Raw genomic sequence first — 17,941 nt, 5'->3', positions numbered from 1 at the left:
GAATCCCATCTGGGGAAGTGCTAAACTCTCAAACACACGAACACTGAGTCAGGAGGCTCAGAAAAATATTAAAAAAGGGAAAGCTCTACTTTATTCAGTGCGAACAAGAAAAACCCTCTTTTTGTTCCAAAAAGGAGTCCAAAAAGGTGTGAAGTTTTTACTTATTTTTTTTTCTTTTCTTCTGGTTGAATCTTAACGAAAAATGCATTCTGTCTGCAAACTACTACCCACCCTTCAGTAATCTGCAGCTCCCACCGGCACAGAAAAGCATATAACCTCAGCATGCTTTATATCAGTGGGCACATAAACACCTCACAATGAACATTATAAAGCTGTAGTGCTTGTTTTAAAAGAGACATGCTCCATAAAGAGCATAATGAAGTCAAGTTTACATTTTTCCACTAAAACCAGCTGGTTAGAGCAGACGCTCAGAATCACGATTAACAAAAATGCTTTTTTGAACAAGGAAAGGGCATTTTACGCGGAAAACTGCAACACGTTTTTTTTAACTATGACAGCTGAGGTAAAAAAAAATAAAATAAAAAAAAATAATAAAACTGATATTTCTGTTGGCTGAATTCTCTTCTCTGTCAAATATGTGTGTCCAAAGGAGAGGTCAATATTGTCTATCCATGTGTGTTTCCAGCATGACAACAGTCCCCGTTTTAACAGCAGTGCAGTTTCCTGCTGTTAGTGCGTCATAGTGAAATGCAGATCATATTGTGTTTCTGTTTAACGTTTCACCCTGGTGGGTGTGCATTGTCCAGTAAAGGCTGTGTAAGGTGACACTGCTCACACAAGTACAGGATCTGCATTGTGGATCCTGGAAAGTTGTGAGGAGCTGGAGAGTTGGGCCTGGGCCTCAACATGGAACAGGAACTGGCCTTAACTCTAGTAAAAAGTTGTGTTTATCTTTAAGACTCCAAGCTCCTGAGAGATAAACCCTTTCCTTTTGCATGTTCCTTTTCACACAATAGGGTTAGGGTTCGAAACTAATAAAAAACTATGTTTGTGTTTTTTTTTATTTTTGGTTCTTCTCAAAGAAAAATTACTTAAACTAAAAATAAACTAAAGTTAAGTTATTTGGAAATCACAGTAACAGTTAATTGGAACAAATTGTGTTATGTAAAAAAGCTATTCCATTGAAAATATCCTATACACTCTTTGAATGGAAAATTGGTTGTAAATAATTACAGTAGTGAATATGGTTAGTTTTAATTTTACTTATCTTTGCATCCCTCTATCAGTTTTATTCTAATGTTTTTCTTTTCTGTTTAAAGTTGAAAAAATTCAATATTTCTGGCGATGGGTTTTTGAGTTGGATCAACCACTTCAGGCTTTATTTTTGATGATTAAGATCCTGTGGGTGACATTAGAGATTATCCCTCCAGTGTATATATGTTTATGATTTGAATCTTTAAGCAAACTAATATGTTTCTTTTATCAATTAAGCTGTATTTAAATTACGAAAATATTTGAAGCAAGGAAAAAGATGGCTTTATGATATACTGACACTTTTTTGCCCGATGGTTTCATACCAATGCAACGGTTTTTCAGTGTGAGCATGATGGGTAATCCACAAACTGCCTCACCATATCATGATGATACGCTATATTAGAGGAAGGAGGTTCTTCCTTGAATGGGCTTCATTGTTTTCCAGCAGATCTGTCTTGGAGACAAGCCTACAGGCAAAGCTCTCACACACACATGCAACCAGTCCAACACATAAAAATATGCAGAATAATTCACTTGAATTAAAAACAGTTTTATTCAATAATTCTGTTTGTTCACATTAGCTTTCTCCTCGGAAAACTGTCAGCACTTTGACACAAACACAATGAATTCCAGACGCTCTTGAAGACATGTCAGGAATCCAGGAGCTCGATAAAAGACACTTTGTGTAGTTTCATGACTTGGGCTGTGTGTTTGCGCTGAAGCCAAAACATCTTCTCCTTCAGCTAGATTCGTCAAGCTGTGCGGACAAATGTTTCTCTTTGAATTTGAAAAAGTCAGAAGTTTGTTTGACCGGAAATCCACTGCTTCTTTGATAAAAGCACTGGAGACTTCACTTTGAACACTGCAGAAGGAAGGTTAAAGAAAGAAACTCAAACACTGAACAAACACTATTTATTAAATGTCACAAATGAGTATTTTGGATTACTTTGAATGAATGGGTGGTTCAAATGCCTTTTTTTTGGCAGCACATTCGAGAAATCTGATGCATCTGCTCTACTTCAAAGTTAAAGAGAACCTTGAGAACCAAATGTGCTGTTCTGGCAGCGCTCATTCAGATTACCTGTACCCCTTAACTCTAGTCCCCTGGTTTGCAGTTATTTATTTATTTTGCTCCGTTTTTGACTGCTTAGAAAAATTGAGTGTTTTTTTTGTTTGTCAGATATCAAAGACAAACGATTTGGGATGAAAGTCACCAATAATTCCTGCGAGCATGAACCATTGTTGTCTCCAGGGTTTTTCATTTTTGGCTCCATCATCAATCATAAATGTCATCATGCCTGCCATTTTGCCTGTGTTGTTTGACCACATATGAAGCTAACCAAACTCTGTCTAAAGGACCAGGTGTCTGCCACGCAGACATCATGATTGTCGATAGTCGATAAGAGCAAAAATGTGTGCGAGGAAGGATCATTTCCTCCTCATCTGTGAATCAAACTGGCTGCCAGCTCTGTTTGGACTGCGTTCTCCTTTTGATCATTTCATGTGCTGTACATTTTGTCAAAGTGACAATATTTAGTCTAAACTGGTAGCATCATGCAAGAGAGGAAAACACAACAAAACCTTCCTGTTGCTCAGTGTTTATATCCTAAAATGATTGGATCTCATGCATGTTTGTAAAAGTAGGAAAAAACGTCATTTTTTAAATTTTAGGTTAAAGCATAGAGCAGTACTGTAATGATTGAGGTAAAGGTAATGGTTGTAGTTAAACCACATTTCTTTGCCAAATTCTTCAACTATTTTTTACCTGTACCAGTGGTCCTTAAGAATTGAAATTTTTTATTCTGTTAAAAATGAGAATTTCCCTTTTTTCCTTTATAAGCACTTATGTGATCAAAGTGGATTGTTTTAAATACACGAGAACAGCAACTCAAATATTTGTTTAAATGATCACAAGCCTGAGATACAAAAGAACACATTCTTAGGTGTACTGAAGCTGAAAACGTAATAATACATTATACAGAGGGGAAAGCAAAGCAATATTTAAACAAGCAGCAAGAAGAAAAAACAAAGCAGAAGGAGGAAAATGAACCAAAATCCTCTGTAAGAAGATGAGGGCAAACAACCTTCATTCTGTATTTATTGCTATAAGTAAAACACTCATCATACACTTGTTCACATTTTATCTTGTGGGAAATGTCTAATCATGTTGATTGAATGCAAAATACTGGCGCACAATAGCCAAATGTGAAGTATTTTGCATATGTCACCTTCCTGCTTGCACAATTTAGCAGATTATTTGCCACATTTTGGCTTTAATGTTGACAGGCAGCCCTAAATCCACTTTTATAGTCTTTTGTGTTGGCATGTAGTACAGACAATGCATAATTAGTTTTGTGAGGTATTAAAACAGTGGGAAACTTTCTCATCTTACACCGGTTAAAAAACAAAATAGCATAAGGGGGTCAAAACTAGTCAAATTACTGTTACTAGTGAAACATTTTAAGGATAAAATGTGAAAGGTGAAAGGAAGTGCCTTGCCACATCTGATTTGTAAATGAAAAAAAAAAAATCCAAAAAACCCATATGTTAATTTAGTGTACGGTAGTCTTCTGTCATCATTTACAAAGCAAATTAGCTGTTAATCGCAAAAGAGAAAATGCCAAGCCGGTGACACAAACAACTCACAAAAGCATCTAAATATGTAAAAAAAAAATTAATAAACATTTGGTAAGAGTAGTGGTAATGACATATTAAACATGTCGAAAAAGTGATTTATTTTAATAAAATAATTCTCATTCACCTTTTACAATACATTAAAAGAGCATGCAAACTCGTAATCATTCTGTATTTTTATGATCCAATGTTGATGGTCCCCTCACTGTCTTTCCTTTTCTCTTAACTTTAGCAGATCTCTGACTAACCCCAGCTGTTTTACACACTCTTTTACCACAGAAGTTCTGCCTCTTTGCAAAAAGCAAAGAGGCTGGGCTGCTTTGAGTTGCTTTTTTCTTATTTCCCCTTTTCCTGTAGTCTTCTTGGCACTAGTTGGTTGTGTTTCTACTGATTTGATTTTAAAATATAGTAAATGAAAAAAAAAAAGTTCACTCAGCGGTTCATTAGCTTCAGAAGGCAAGTATTATTGAAGCATTTGTCCATGAGTTGTCATGGTGCTTGTAATCACAAGGTCTAGATCAAGGTCTGCTCACCTTTTGGAATGCACAGAGTCTTGTCAACCTCCAAGTCCCTGTCCATTTAGTCTCCATCTTTGTTCACGTTACTCCTCTGTGTGTCTTGCAATAAATGCCAATGTGCCATTAGGTCTTTTTGTCAATGCTTCATTGGGATGGAGAGACTTTTGAATGTTGCATTAATCCGTAAATGAATATGATGACCTGTTAGCGCTTTTTCTCCCCAAGAGGCTGTTGTTCACTCAGATAATCCGGTCACACAAGTGTGACTTAAGTACTGCTCTGAAAAACGAGGTGCTATGATAGAAGCAACAACTTATTTTAGTGACCAGGATGCAACAGTCTACCTGGAAATCCACATGATCTCTAAAGAATAGGAGAGTATGGGGTAATTGATTACTGGGAATTGATGAATCGATTTCTATTCCTACTATCCAGCCAGATCGATCTGTCAGAGGCAAGGTGATAATCAAATCAAATCGAATAGACCTATGCCATTAAAAAACTCTTTCAAAATAAGGTAAATTGATAATTGGAAAATACCATTTGGATTGAGGCATGTTAGGTTTATTTTACTATAACTTAAAAACACACGTGTGATGGCAGCAAAAGAGATCAAACCATCATTTCAGTCCAATGTGAGGAAACACTTTGAATTTTGCAAAGACAAGTGACCATACAGTTTGTTACAATGTTTGAATAATGTTCCTTTTGGATTATTTTTATGTGGAAAAATTAAATTAAATTAAACTAAAATTTGAATAGTTTTGTCATTAATTCTCTTTTGCTTGTTTGTTTGTACACATTTAAATATACACAGGATTATCTTGCAAAAAAAAAAAATAGGAATCTGAAAAACTCCACCTGCTCTGTTCAGTACCCAGGTATTTATCTCTGAGTCACACTAGTTGAATTTTTGGCTAAAGATGTCCTGGATCAATTTTAGGTCAGTGAATCGGATCGGATCATTCAAAATGAACCAATATCCTCTATGAATTGTATCAGCAACCACAAATTATGATATAAATTGAATCATCGTTAAAATAAATCATTACACCCCTACAAAAGACACAAGACAACTTCAGTTCATATTGGTGTGAATGTTTCAGCAAAGCTGGATGAAGGTCTTCATCCCGTGAACCTGGGTGGTAGGACAAGACACATTTTTCATCACTGATTTCATACTGACATTTCCTAACGGTCTATAATTTTAATGCGGTATATATTTCATGCTGAATAACATTTTGATGTGACAATACAACAAACTTTCAGAGAATGATTAATGGACTCAAAGCTTTTTTCTTTGCTGTCAAAGGAGCAATTGTTTTCAGGGTTTGCTATTGGATAGCAGGGTTGAAAAACTCTTTTCACTCAACAGTTTCTACTCCCGATAATTTAGCTTCAGGTATATTATATTTGGTGTTCATTGGGATTTCTGCACATTTGAAAAATGTGATTTTCTTTTAAGGAGTTGTTGATAAATGGTCTGAGCTTTTTTAGTCTTGTTAACTAAACAGATTGCTTTTCACTGAGAAGTCCTACCGGCTACAGAAACTTTATCATGCTGAATTTGGAGGCCAGGTCTCAAACTGCTGACATATTTGTTTGTGGACAACAGCTTTATTTCCTAAGCGACAGCTGCCCTTAATGGATGACTGCATGAAACTACGAAAAAGCCCCCTGACTGTTCGTTGTTTCAGGAGTAGAATGCAGCGTTTTATAAGAAAAGACAGACTGTGTTTGTGTGTACAAACGATGTTATTTATCAATTTCAGCAGACAGCTAAGTGTTTGTGTCTAAATCATGCAATTTTTTTAAACCCTGAAGACTGGGTCACTCTTGTCAGCCTAATTCAGGAATTGATGGTGTCTCTGTCTATACTGGCTCTGTCTGCTGAATAGAGGAAACAATCTGGGTCAAATCAAGGAATCCGGTACACAAGCAAAGACAGGCGGACATGGAGGAAACACAGAAATTAGCTGTGAATAGTCGTCATCATCAACTTAGCAAAGAATGAAAACAAGTCTAAAGCAACAATTTGTATTTTTTGCTTAGACACACTATTTTGCCATTTCACTGTTCATGCCTACTCCCTCTTTCCTTGATCAGTTGAAGGTCAGATTTTATGTTAAAATGGATTTTTTTTCCTCTGGAATTTTATGGAGTTGGTTGATCTAATGCTAAAATGATCCATTAAACTGAGTTTATTTTCCCTTCCCCCTCAAAAAAACGAAAATGGAAAAACAATCGAAAGAGCCAGAATTTAGGTAAAGGGCTCCGAGAGTGTGCAGAAGGTCTGCTGGTGGGCTGGTGTGTTTGGGAGAGCCTTGATCTTTTGTCTAACTAGCATGAATCAATGACAAACTCGTCTTTCTGGGTTTCCTCATTTTGAATGTTATAATATTGAGCTTTCTATTTTCAAACTAGTTTCACTTTTAACTTTTTTTTTTATATTGTAAAATTCTAAAGTTATCATTTTGTTTTATATTTGTTCTATACTGTTACTTTGTGACGTATACTGCTGACCTCTTGGCCAGGTCACCCTTAAAAAAGGGATTCTGATATCAATGGGTTTCAACTCGTTAAATAAAGGTTAAATAAAAATTTCTAACATGAGGCTGAGATCTATGCCACTAGCTTTGATCTATTTTGGTTAAAATCTAATAGACCTAATGTTTGATAAGACCAAATACACCAAACTTTTTGATTGTTTGGGCCTTGTGTTTACAAGAACAGTCTTTCATGTGAAGTAGTAGTTTCTTTTTTTTTTTTTTTTTAAAGCAACAATTCTGCTTATAACCGCTGTTTAAGCCAAAATTTTGACCACATTGACCTATGAGCCACATAGAAGTTTATTGTATCAATTCTAAAGTAAAGTATTGTGCATCAAAACCGTAAAACCGCGCATCAAAACCCCAAATGCATAAATTGAGAACCAAAACCAACAATTTGCAACCAAAAGATATAACCCAAAGCACAATCATATTTCTCACCAGCTGATTTGTTTTCTTACCATTCTGACATCTTCGTTTATAGTTGAGCTTTTATTTTTTTTCGGTTTTAATTCTAAAACCTGTTGACACGTAAAAACATTGTCACGTCAGTCATGGGGAGGGGAGGCGGGACATCTCCGGCATCCAGAAGCTCATTGGCTACCGAATAACTCAGAGTCTTACATCAACATACAAGTTTAGAAGCTGAGTTTTTCATGTTTTTCAAATCTTTTGAGTCAAATCTCAAATTTGATTAATCCTAGTGACAATTCACGGGCAATTATTCCCAGGTTTGACATGACCGATCCTGACACTGTCGTACAAAATGGACTTTGTTTAATCTGTAAAAGTCATGAAATGAGCCGGAAACCCCGCTAGCATTGAGCTAGCTAGCATGGCGAACACGGGAGAACATTGTTTACAATGAATGGTGATAGTTTTCATGCAACATCTTATTTTTTAAGATCTTTTTTCACTAGCAGCTACTGGTGGAGCTCATCTGACTGTGCTGGCGTCCTCCGGTTACATAAAGTACACGTTTGATTGTTTAATATAGTAAAAGATTTGAAAAACATGAAAAACTCACCTTCTAAACTGGTATGTTGACGTAAGATTCTGAGTTATTCAGTAGCCAATGAGCTTCCGGATGCTGGAGATGTCCCACTTCACCTCTCCTTGACTGACATGACACTGTTTCTTATGTGTCGACAGGTTTTAGAAGCAAAACCAAAAAAAACTAAAAGCGCAACTTAAAAACTAAAAGCGCAACTCAAAAAGATAATTTCAGAATAAAAGCGCAACTCAAAACGAAGATTTCAGAATGGTGAGCAGGGGTTAACATAACCCAGAAATTTGCACTGGCCCATAGGGCCAGTAGTTTTTGGAAGTTACTGGCCCTGCCTGAAAGTTACTTGCCCGACACCGCGCACAGCGCCACCCGCCGCCGCATGCGCGACCCAAGCAACGGACGCCGCAGGCGGACGCAGCAAGCACCGCAGGCGGACGCAGCAAGCACCGCAGGTGCTTGCAACTTTAGGGGGTTCGGGGGCATGCCCCCACGTAAAATTTTCATATGGTGCAATTTGGTGCATTCTGGTGACATCTAGCACTTATTTATACACTTTTCAATTACTGAAAATAGACCATATCAAACTTAAATCTGCTCTAGTCTGTTTCAGATTTTTTGAAGAGAGGACTGCAGTGTAGTAGGTAACACTAGTTAAGAGGTTTTCACGGTGCCTCTAATCACTGCTATTTCACATTTGTTCGTAATCAATAGTTCCATCCATCCATCCATCTTCCTCCGCTTATCCGGGACCGGGTCGCGGGGGCAGCAGACTGAGCAGAGATGCCCAGACTTCCCTCACCCCAGCCACTTCCTCCAGCTCCTCTGGGGGGACCCCGAGACGTTCCCAGGCCAGCCGAGAGACGTAGTCTCTCCAGCGTGTCCTGGGTCTTCCCCGTGGCCTCCGCCCAGTGGGACATGCCCGGAACACCTCCCCAGGGAGGCGTCCAGGAGGCATCCGAACTAGATGCCCGAGCCACCTCAACTGGCTCCTTTCGATGTGGAGGAGAAGCGGTTCTACTCCGAGCTCTCCGCGGGTGACCGAGCTTCTCACCCTATCTCTAAGGGAGCGCCCAGCCACCCTGCGGAGGAAGCTCATTTCAGCCGCTTGTATTCGGGACCTTGTTCTTTCGGTCATGACCCATAGCTCATGACCATAGGTGAGTACTGGAACGTAGATCGACCGGTAAATTGAGAGCTTTGCTTTTCGGCTCAGCTCTCTCTTCACCACGACGGACCGATAGAGCGACCGCATAACTACGGACGCTGCTCCGATCCGCCTGTCAATCTCACGCTCCGATCTTCCCTCACTCGTGAACAAGACCCCAAGGTATTTAAACTCCTCCACCTGGGGCAGGGACACTCCATCGACCGAGAGATGGCAAACTACCTTTCTCCGGTCAAGGACCATGGCCTCAGATTTAGCGGTGCTGACCCTCATCCCAGCCGCTTCACACTCGGCCGCAAACCGCCCCAATGCACGCTGGAGGTCCCGGTTCGATGAAGCCAACAGGACAACATCATCTGCAAAAAGCAGAGAGGAAATCCTGTGGTCCCCAAACCAGATCCCTTCCGGCCCCTGGCTGCGCCTAGAAATTCTGTCCATAAAAACTATGAACAGAACCGGTGATAGAGGGCAGCCCTGCCGGAGTCCAACGTGGACCGGGAACAGGTCTGACTTACTGCCGGCTATGCGGACCAAGCTCCTACTCCGGTCATACATAGACCGGACAGCCCTCAGTAAGGCTCCCCGGACCCCATACTCCCAGAGCACCCCCCACAGGATGCCACGGGGGACGCGGTCGAACGCCTTCTCCAAATCCACAAAACGCATATGGACTGGATGAGCGAACTCCCACAAACCCTCCAGCACCCCAGATAGGGTGTAGAGCTGGTCCACTGTTCCAGGACCAGGACGGAAACCGCACTGTTGTTCCTGAATCCGAGGTTCGACTATCGGACGGACTCTCCTCTCCAGTACCCTGGCATAGACTTTCCCAGGGAGGCTGAGGAGTGTAATTCCCCTATGGTTGGAACACACCCTCCGGTCCCCCTTCTTAAAGAGGGGAACCAACACCCCTGTCTGCCAGTCCAGTGGTACGGTTCCCAACCGCCACGCGATGCTGCAGAGACGTGTCAGCCAAGACACTCCCACAGCATCCAGAGACTTGAGGTGCTCAGGGCGGACTTCATCCACCCCCGGGGCCTTGCCACCGAGGAGCTCGTTGACTACCTCAGTGACTTCAGCCCGGGTAATGGACAGCCCCACCCCAAAATCCTCACTCTCCACTTCTTCAAAAGAAGGCTTGTCAGTGGGATTTAGGAGATCCTCGAAGTACTCCTTCCACCGCCCGACAATGTCCCCAGTCGAAGTCAACAGCTCCCCACCTGCACTGAAAACGGTGCCTGTGGAGAACTGCTTTCCCCTCCTGAGTCGCCGGATGGTTTGCCAGAATTTCTTCGAGGCCAACCGATAGTCCTTCTCCATGGCCTCACCGAACTCCTCCCAGGACCGAGTTTTCGCCTCCGCAACAGTCCGGGCCGCAGCTCGCTTAGACTGCCGGTACCTGTCAGCTGCCTCTGGAGTCCCGCAGGCCAGCCAGGCCTGGTAGGACTCCTTTTTCAGCTTGACGGCATCCCTTACTTCCGGTGTCCACCACCGGGTTCTGGGGTTACCGCCGCGACAGGCACCAGAGACCTTGCGACCACAACTCCGAGCAGCAGCAGAGACAATGGAGGTGGAAAACATGGTCCACTCGGACTCAATGTCCCCAACCTCCCCCGGTACCTGTTTGAAGTTCTCCCGGATGTGGGAGTTAAAGACTTCCCTGACGGAGGGCTCAGCCAGACGTTCCCAGCAGACCCTCACAGTACGTTTGGGTCTTCCAAGTCTTTCCGGCCTCTTTCCCCGCCAGCGAATCCAACTCACCACCAGGTAGTGATCGGTGGACAGCTCCGCCCCTCTCTTCACCCGAGTGTCCAAGACACAGGGCCGAAGGTCACCTGAAACAACTACAAAGTCGATCATCGACCTCCTGCCTAGGGCGTCCTGATGCCAGGTGTACTGATGGACGCCCTTGTGCTCGAACATGGTGTTCGTTATGGACAAACTATGACGAGCACAGAAGTCCAATAACAAAACACCACTCGGGTTCAGATCAGGGGGGGCGTTCCTACCAATCACACCCCTCCAGGTGCCACTGTCATTGCCCACGTGGGCATTGAAGTCCCCCAGGAAGACAATGGAGTCCCCCGTTGGGGCACTTTCCAGTACCCCTTCGAGAGACACCAAGAAGGCCTGGTACTCCGAACTGCTGTTCGGCCCGTAAGCCGAAACCACAGTTAGAGACCTGTCCCCCACCCGGAGGCGGAGGGACATGACCCTCTCGTCCACCGGGGTGAACTCCAACACTTGGCGGCTGAGCTGGGGGCTCACGAGTAAGCCTACGCCAGCCCGCCGCTTCTCACCTTGGGCAACTCCAGAGTGGTAGAGAGTCCAACCCCTCTCTAAGGACTGAGTTTCAGAGCCCAGGCTATGTGTGGAGGTGAGCCCGACTATATCTAGACAGTATCTCTCAACCTCTCGCACCAGCTCAGGCTCCTTCCCTCCCAGAGAGGTGACATTCCATGTCCCAAAAGCCAGGTTCGATCAATAGTTAAGAAGTTTTATTTACTTTTTTGCTCTGACTACCTTGAAGTTCTGCTTTTGAGTCTGAGATTTTTGAGTCTGAGATTCAGGTATTTGGAGTTGCCTTTGATTCTTTGAAATTCAGCTTAAAGCTTAGTGCATACAGTTTCATCTTCAATGCATTCATTAAATATCTTGCTGTCCATACTACTAATTCCACCCATTACTCCATCTAACATATTCCTATCTATTCCTGCCACATCTTCCACATCTCTGACATGCTTCAGTCTCTATTCAGCATCTTCAGTAGCCTCCCCATCCACTCCTTCCATATCTATTTTCGTGCCATTAAGTTGCTCCGACGGATGCAGAGAGTGAACACTGTTTGCTGTTGTGGAGCGTGCGCACCACGTGACCAAAACAATCAGGTTGAAATGAACCAACTCAACAGGAAGTTAACTTTTCTGATTTGTCAGATATTACAAGAGTTTCCTGTCTTCATTTCGGCTTTCAACTATACTCAAGCGCTTGTAAAATCTGTCATCTTCAAGTCATGCAGCTGTATGTAAAAAGAAAGTTTATACTGCTTCTGTCAGCTGAGACACAGTAAGTTTTGAGGGCAAAGGGGAGCTTTTTTGGTAAAACCTGTGAGGCCAGTTAGCTTTAAAATGGAGGTGTGAAACTATGCCAGAAGGCAAAACCCAACCCCAACAAACACACCTTGATATGACAAAGCTTTGGTAATTTCACTCGTGTTCTCCAAACATGTTGCTGTTTGAGCAGTTCTCCACACCAAAGACTAGTTACTGCAGAAGTGCGTTAGCTTGTGCATTTCTGTAAACACCTATGTGTTCTGTTTACCTTCTTTCTTTTTTTATGAAAATGTAAATGCAGCCAGTAGGTAAAGTAGTGTATATAGAAAGTAACACGCAATGGTAATGACCCAAACAGCATTTACATATGTAAAGAGTCACCAGATCTTAGTCACAACTGCCCTTGCGGGTGGATACAGGCTGTTTGCAAGTGAAAAAAAAGGGCAAACCTGTACAGGGCGTGCATGTGGCCCACATGCAATACCAAGGTCACAGACTTCTTTGAGCCCATAAAGCAAAAATGTTCCTGCAGATTTTTTTTCTAGGGGCTTGCTTAAACAACATGTAAGGGTGTAGTAGGTGAGACACAGACAAATCTTACAGATTTTGAATTTTTTTCACCCTCCCAAACCCTGCGCACTGTGTAAGGAGCCAGTTAGTGTCATTCAAGTGATATGTGTGTGTGCTCCTTGCACAGTCCTTCCACAGAGGCTGACTGTTAGAAATTAGGAAATTAGACAATCAGGAAATTAGACAATCAGTAGGTAGTTTTTGTGGGCATCACTTGCCACCCAGTGCGTGCAATGTGCTTGTGGTCAGACAGTAGCCAGTACATGCATCTTACTGACGACTAGGATGCGGTGTAAAGGCGCCATACTTCAGCATTATGTCATTAGTACGCGCAACTTGCATTATGCTTACAAATACAAATACACACACAACAATCGGTTGTTCTATTTTCATGCAAACTCACAGCACCCATGCGGGTCAACAACGGTGTGGGTCCTGGTGTTGTTTTATGAAGCGTTATTTATCCGTCACACTTTAAAAGTTGGACGCAGTTGAAGTTAGCATTCTGTTATATCCCTCTGCTTTGATATTATGGTAAAAACTTTAAGTTTAAACCAGCCGCAAATATTTTACAGAGAATGAAGATTCAACCAAATAAAGTTGCTGACCTTCTGAAGAAATGTCTGAACTGAGGAAACTTGTAAAAGGGACATTTAGGAATTGTTCCTACAGAAAGGCTGAATTTAGTGGGAATTTCTAGTTTCGGAATGCAACCTTGATAGACTTAAAAACTTTAAACATTGGTTCAAATGTACATTCTACCAGGGAGGTGTTTGATTTGTGGGAGAAGCTAATGAGGGCTAGTGGATCCTCCTTTCATTTTTCTTAGTGATGTCGGCAGTTGTCCTATCTAGAAACAGTCTTTACAGCCATTATTTTGTTGTGTGTTTGTGGTAAGTTTCTTTCTTTTTCAAATTAGAACTAGAGCAGAATTAAACTTTGTTCAGACAACTTAATACAATATTGTGGCTTGTAGCTGATTCCATGACAACCTCTTTCATGTTTTGTCTCTCCAGATAGAGAGATCACAAACAATCTTTTTTTTATTAGACTATCGTGAATCAGGGAAATGGCAGTGGAACATGTCTCGAATATAGTTCGATATTCCCACATTACTATCGTTTCTGATATAAAACATTCTGTTTACATACCTCCCACCGTCTGTTTCTAAAGTTGGCACCTTAAAAATTATATTTATACTTAAGAAAGGGCAATTGTGTTTTACTGTTGGGTTGTTTGTTCCCCACAGCTTTTATTTACAAGTGCAATCAAAATGTACTTAAGTGACTTATTTTTTCTCTGCGTGACCCCAACACTGCCACCCCTCACACGGTCCAGACCAGCAGTTCTGAATTTCTATCATGCAGCCCTTTCTGATCTTTGCCTGTGGCAGATAAGTGAGCCACAAACAGCAGGGCCGGGCCTTGTGATCGCACCTTGCATCAGAGTTGCTATAGTTGTATAAACTCCACTGTGGGAGAAACCTCGTGGACTTCATCAGACACAGTTGCTCTCACACATGCAGGAGCAACTGCAGATCAATCTGTCACACTGCTTGAAATCTCCTCCTCATACAGGGGAACGATGTGGCCAACGTGAAGAGCAGGAAACAGAGGAAGTCTTTGTGAGTGTATTCGTGCGTGTGTGCATGTAAGCCAAGACTGAATGCTTTTTTTTAGGTTTGTCTGAGGTATGTGGTGGTCACACGTGTCAACAAAGGGGTCTTAAGAGTAAGCAGTATGAATTCTGACCAGCAGCTTCATTTATTGACCCCACATTTTAGTCTAAAACTTTCATAGGAGTCCGAATTTCTGCAAGGAAACATGCGTCTGTGCGCGAGCATACAACTAAGCACAAAAAGTGTTTCAATAAGCTACTGACAGTTGCAGTGTAAGGTGACATTTCAGGCACAGGTCATACCTACACAGTCACTTCTCTTACTCTACCTAACTTCCCATTGTGCAGCGTTTGCTGTAGTTTGGAAATGGGGGTGGTAAGCTCTACCTATGATTACACAAGTGATACAAACTGTAGTTGACATGGAGGACTCGCTCACTCTCTCCTTTAAAATGGTGCCTCTGCTGGGATGTGCTGTGCTCTGATAAGCACAGAGTAACTTTGTTTTTTACAGATGTGTATCTAGACTAATTACTCTGTTTGGATATGTTATTCCGTTTACCTCTTCTTTCCATGTTTCAAGCCAGACTGGCGCAAAGATAAAACCAAAGCAAACAAACCAAACTGGTTTGAAAAAGAGACACAGTGAAAAAGTGGATACAAACATTGAGTGTGCCATGCTAATCATTTAGTCACAGTAGTTGCTGACAAACATGACTGGTATGTGAACCCACACCTGGTATGTGAACACAGGTTCTTGAATGCCCATTACTAGCGCATGTACTCACAATTGGAAGAGGCTATGTTCGAAATGTTGAAGTGTTGTAAATCTCTCATATTTTGCTCCACAATTTTTCTTTCACAGTTCTATTCCCATATATGAAAGACTTTGTGTCATATAATTCCAGCCGGACATAAACCGCAATTATTAATTTTTCCTTCATGATCAATCTTGAAATGGTTGGCCCTTCCGTGAAATGAAAAGGATGCTACCCATCTGTCACTACCAAATGCGCTTTCCTGTTTTGTTCAAAGTTCCACTGGTTTAACTTTCAAAGCACAATCAAACCACCCTCGGCGTGTGAACGTAGCATTAGAAAAGAAAAACTATAGCTTCTCTTTTGCCTAATGGCTGAGACTGAATCTAGATGCTCGGCCTTGCTTTTACTATGAGGTAATTATGATGCCACTATAAATTGCAATGCTATATTTTAGCTCACAGCTCTTCGTGTTCTCTTGAGTTGTGTTATAAAAGGAATCAGATTACCTGGGGCTTAGAATCAGCAAATAACAGTGCCTCAGGTATACATGCAGAATCCTTTTTTTAATTTTTGCGAAATTGTATACTGTGCAGCCTTCTCCTTGTAACCACAGCCATAGTTTTTTTTTTTTTTTTTAAATTCAGCACTACCTCTTGATTTCCCTACCTATATAATTCTTTCTCTCCAGGCTGTTTACTTTCTCTTTCTGACTCATCTTTCTGCAGCTTTAAATGTACTAACCTTTTCCTTCCCAACAATTATGTTTACCCACAGGCTTTTTTTTTCTGGTTGTTGTTGTTTAAGTGTCTAATGTTGCTCTAGTCTCTCTTCTTTAACCTGTTTTCAATATGCAAAGCCTGCCCGCGTCATTCTGTTCCTCTGTGCAGAACTTTGCTTCTTCTTTCGAGGACACTCTCCAGCCTCCAGTTTCCTGTTATGCATAGCACAGCACAATGCTGAACACAAAGGCGCCATTCTCCCTGCTCGTCAGGATTGATTCTGTGCATTCAGTAGTTGTTGCCTGAACTAATGCAAATGCCGCAAAACATTACAAAAAACAAAATGAAAGATTTGTCAAGGCTACTGCCTCCACGTTTGCATAACTACATTATGAGTAGGACAGATGATGAGTGTGTGTCAATGAATCCCCCTGCTTAGTGCTTTATTTTTGACCCACTTTAGTTAATCCCCTGTCTGTGTTTTTGTCCTTGATGTTTGATTGAATTGACAAGGGAGTACCTTTGACTTGTCTGTCTGCTACATGGGGTAGACTGCCATCTTGACCCTGCAGACTGACCAGTCCGTCAGCCAGCTGTCTGCTTTCGTAAATTGCAGCTGCTCTGAACACGAGGCAATGGCGATCAGGTGCACATTTCAAAAAGTCTTTCTGGCGAAATGTAAGTAAACAATCACAACTCACCCACAAAACCCACTTTATTTTCCGATTCCATTTGACTCTCTCCTACTAGGATATCGTCAAGCCTGCATTCGGTTGGTTCAGTTTCACTGCAGTCGCCACTCTGACGTGCACAAACAAAACTAATGACACAAATAGAAATGCTCGCCTCTGCAGCAAACAGTTTTGAGTTCAGCAGGTTTCTGGGGGGAAAGCAGAAGACATTGTGAGAGAAACAAGAAAGAGGGACTTTGTCTCGTCCTGTCTTAAAAATAATTTCATTCTGTGGGAAAAGATCGTATTGATGGTCTTTGGTCACTGTCGAAAGGATTTGTTGAGTCCCCTTATTAGGCCAGACTTTTTAAAAAATATCACTTGGCTCAGTCCATGCCAATCCTCCATGCAGTGTTAACAAGCTCAAAGTAACACTTCTGTAGCACTTTGCCATCTTTTCCAATAGGAAACTTAGTGGGTTTAACAAAAGAGGAGGATGCTACAGAAAATTAATTAAATTAATTTTAATTAATTAAAGAAATAAATCAGTGCTGGGAAAATTGTCTTAAGAAAGCAGCCCTCTTTAGCGAAGGTGCACAGGAATATTTTATTGCAAACTGCAAACAAGGGACTGGGTTGTCTGTTTTACCGCTGCACATTCAATGCTGCTGCATTGTGATGCATTGTGTGCATGTCCTCCTTAGGTGATGTTTCTTTGTCTGTGCTGCAGCGAGAATATTTGAGTATTTGGAAGTCATACCTCGTCTGTGGTGCGTCAGCTTAAAGTGAATGAAAAACCAGATTGTAAATTTGTAAAATACCCTTTGTAAATTTAAAAAAAATGGAAAATTTTAAAATTGTTTTCGTTAACTAGTGGCATACAGTAGTGATAATGCTCGCCCAAGGTTTAGTATATCAAAGGGGGTTTAACACAGCCGTAGCAAACAACAGACGCTGTTTTTAACCGTAAATGACATCACCGTAACCCGATGCCAATCATGTCCCAGTAGCCGATGGGCTGAAAGCCCCCCCCCCCACAAAAAATTAGGATCATTGCGAAAAACAAAAATTCTGAATTGAAACTGTTTATAAAGGACAGCAGCTGTTACAAGTAAACATTATTTTTCAACAGTTTTAAGTATGTTGGTTTATTTTCTATTTAGTCTTCTAAAATGTATTTAACATTTTTTTCTTTAAGTTTAAAATGTCTTTTGTTTTAATTTGAAATTGTATTTTTCACATTTTTGATATTTCTTTTAAGTTTACAGTATGTACTTTCAAGTTTAAAACTTTTAAAATTATTTTTCATTCACTTTAACCTTGTCCTGATTTGACCCCCATACTCCTCCTTTGTCTGGGAGCCGGTTTAGCTCGTGCTGGTTTGCGGCGCCTTCCGTCCGTGAAACCAGGGTTCGACTCCGGGCTGCTCCCTGTTCCCTTCTCTACCTCTGTGCTGGTCC

General features: G+C 41.4%; 1 protein-coding gene and 1 long non-coding RNA gene across 4 annotated transcripts in view; one reads left to right on the top strand and one right to left on the bottom strand.

Annotated features, from left to right (window-relative positions):
• mgat3 (mannosyl (beta-1,4-)-glycoprotein beta-1,4-N-acetylglucosaminyltransferase) overlaps positions 1 to 17,941 on the top strand; it is an 83,485-nt gene that overhangs the window by 37,229 nt on the left and 28,315 nt on the right. The gene's annotated exons all lie outside the window — the stretch shown is intronic.
• On the bottom strand, positions 1,025 to 17,632 carry LOC110015391. The gene is made up of 2 exons (XR_002290585.2): positions 16,331 to 17,632; positions 1,025 to 2,077 (listed from the first exon to the last, which is right to left on the bottom strand). It is a non-coding gene; the product is annotated as an uncharacterized LOC110015391 (long non-coding RNA).

The sequence above is a fragment of the Oryzias latipes genome, chromosome 1 (assembly GCF_002234675.1).
Source record: "Oryzias latipes chromosome 1, ASM223467v1".
Taxonomy (NCBI): Eukaryota; Metazoa; Chordata; class Actinopteri; order Beloniformes; family Adrianichthyidae; genus Oryzias; species Oryzias latipes.
Note: the sequence above shows the minus strand (reverse complement) of the source record. Positions and strands in the feature narration are given on the sequence as shown.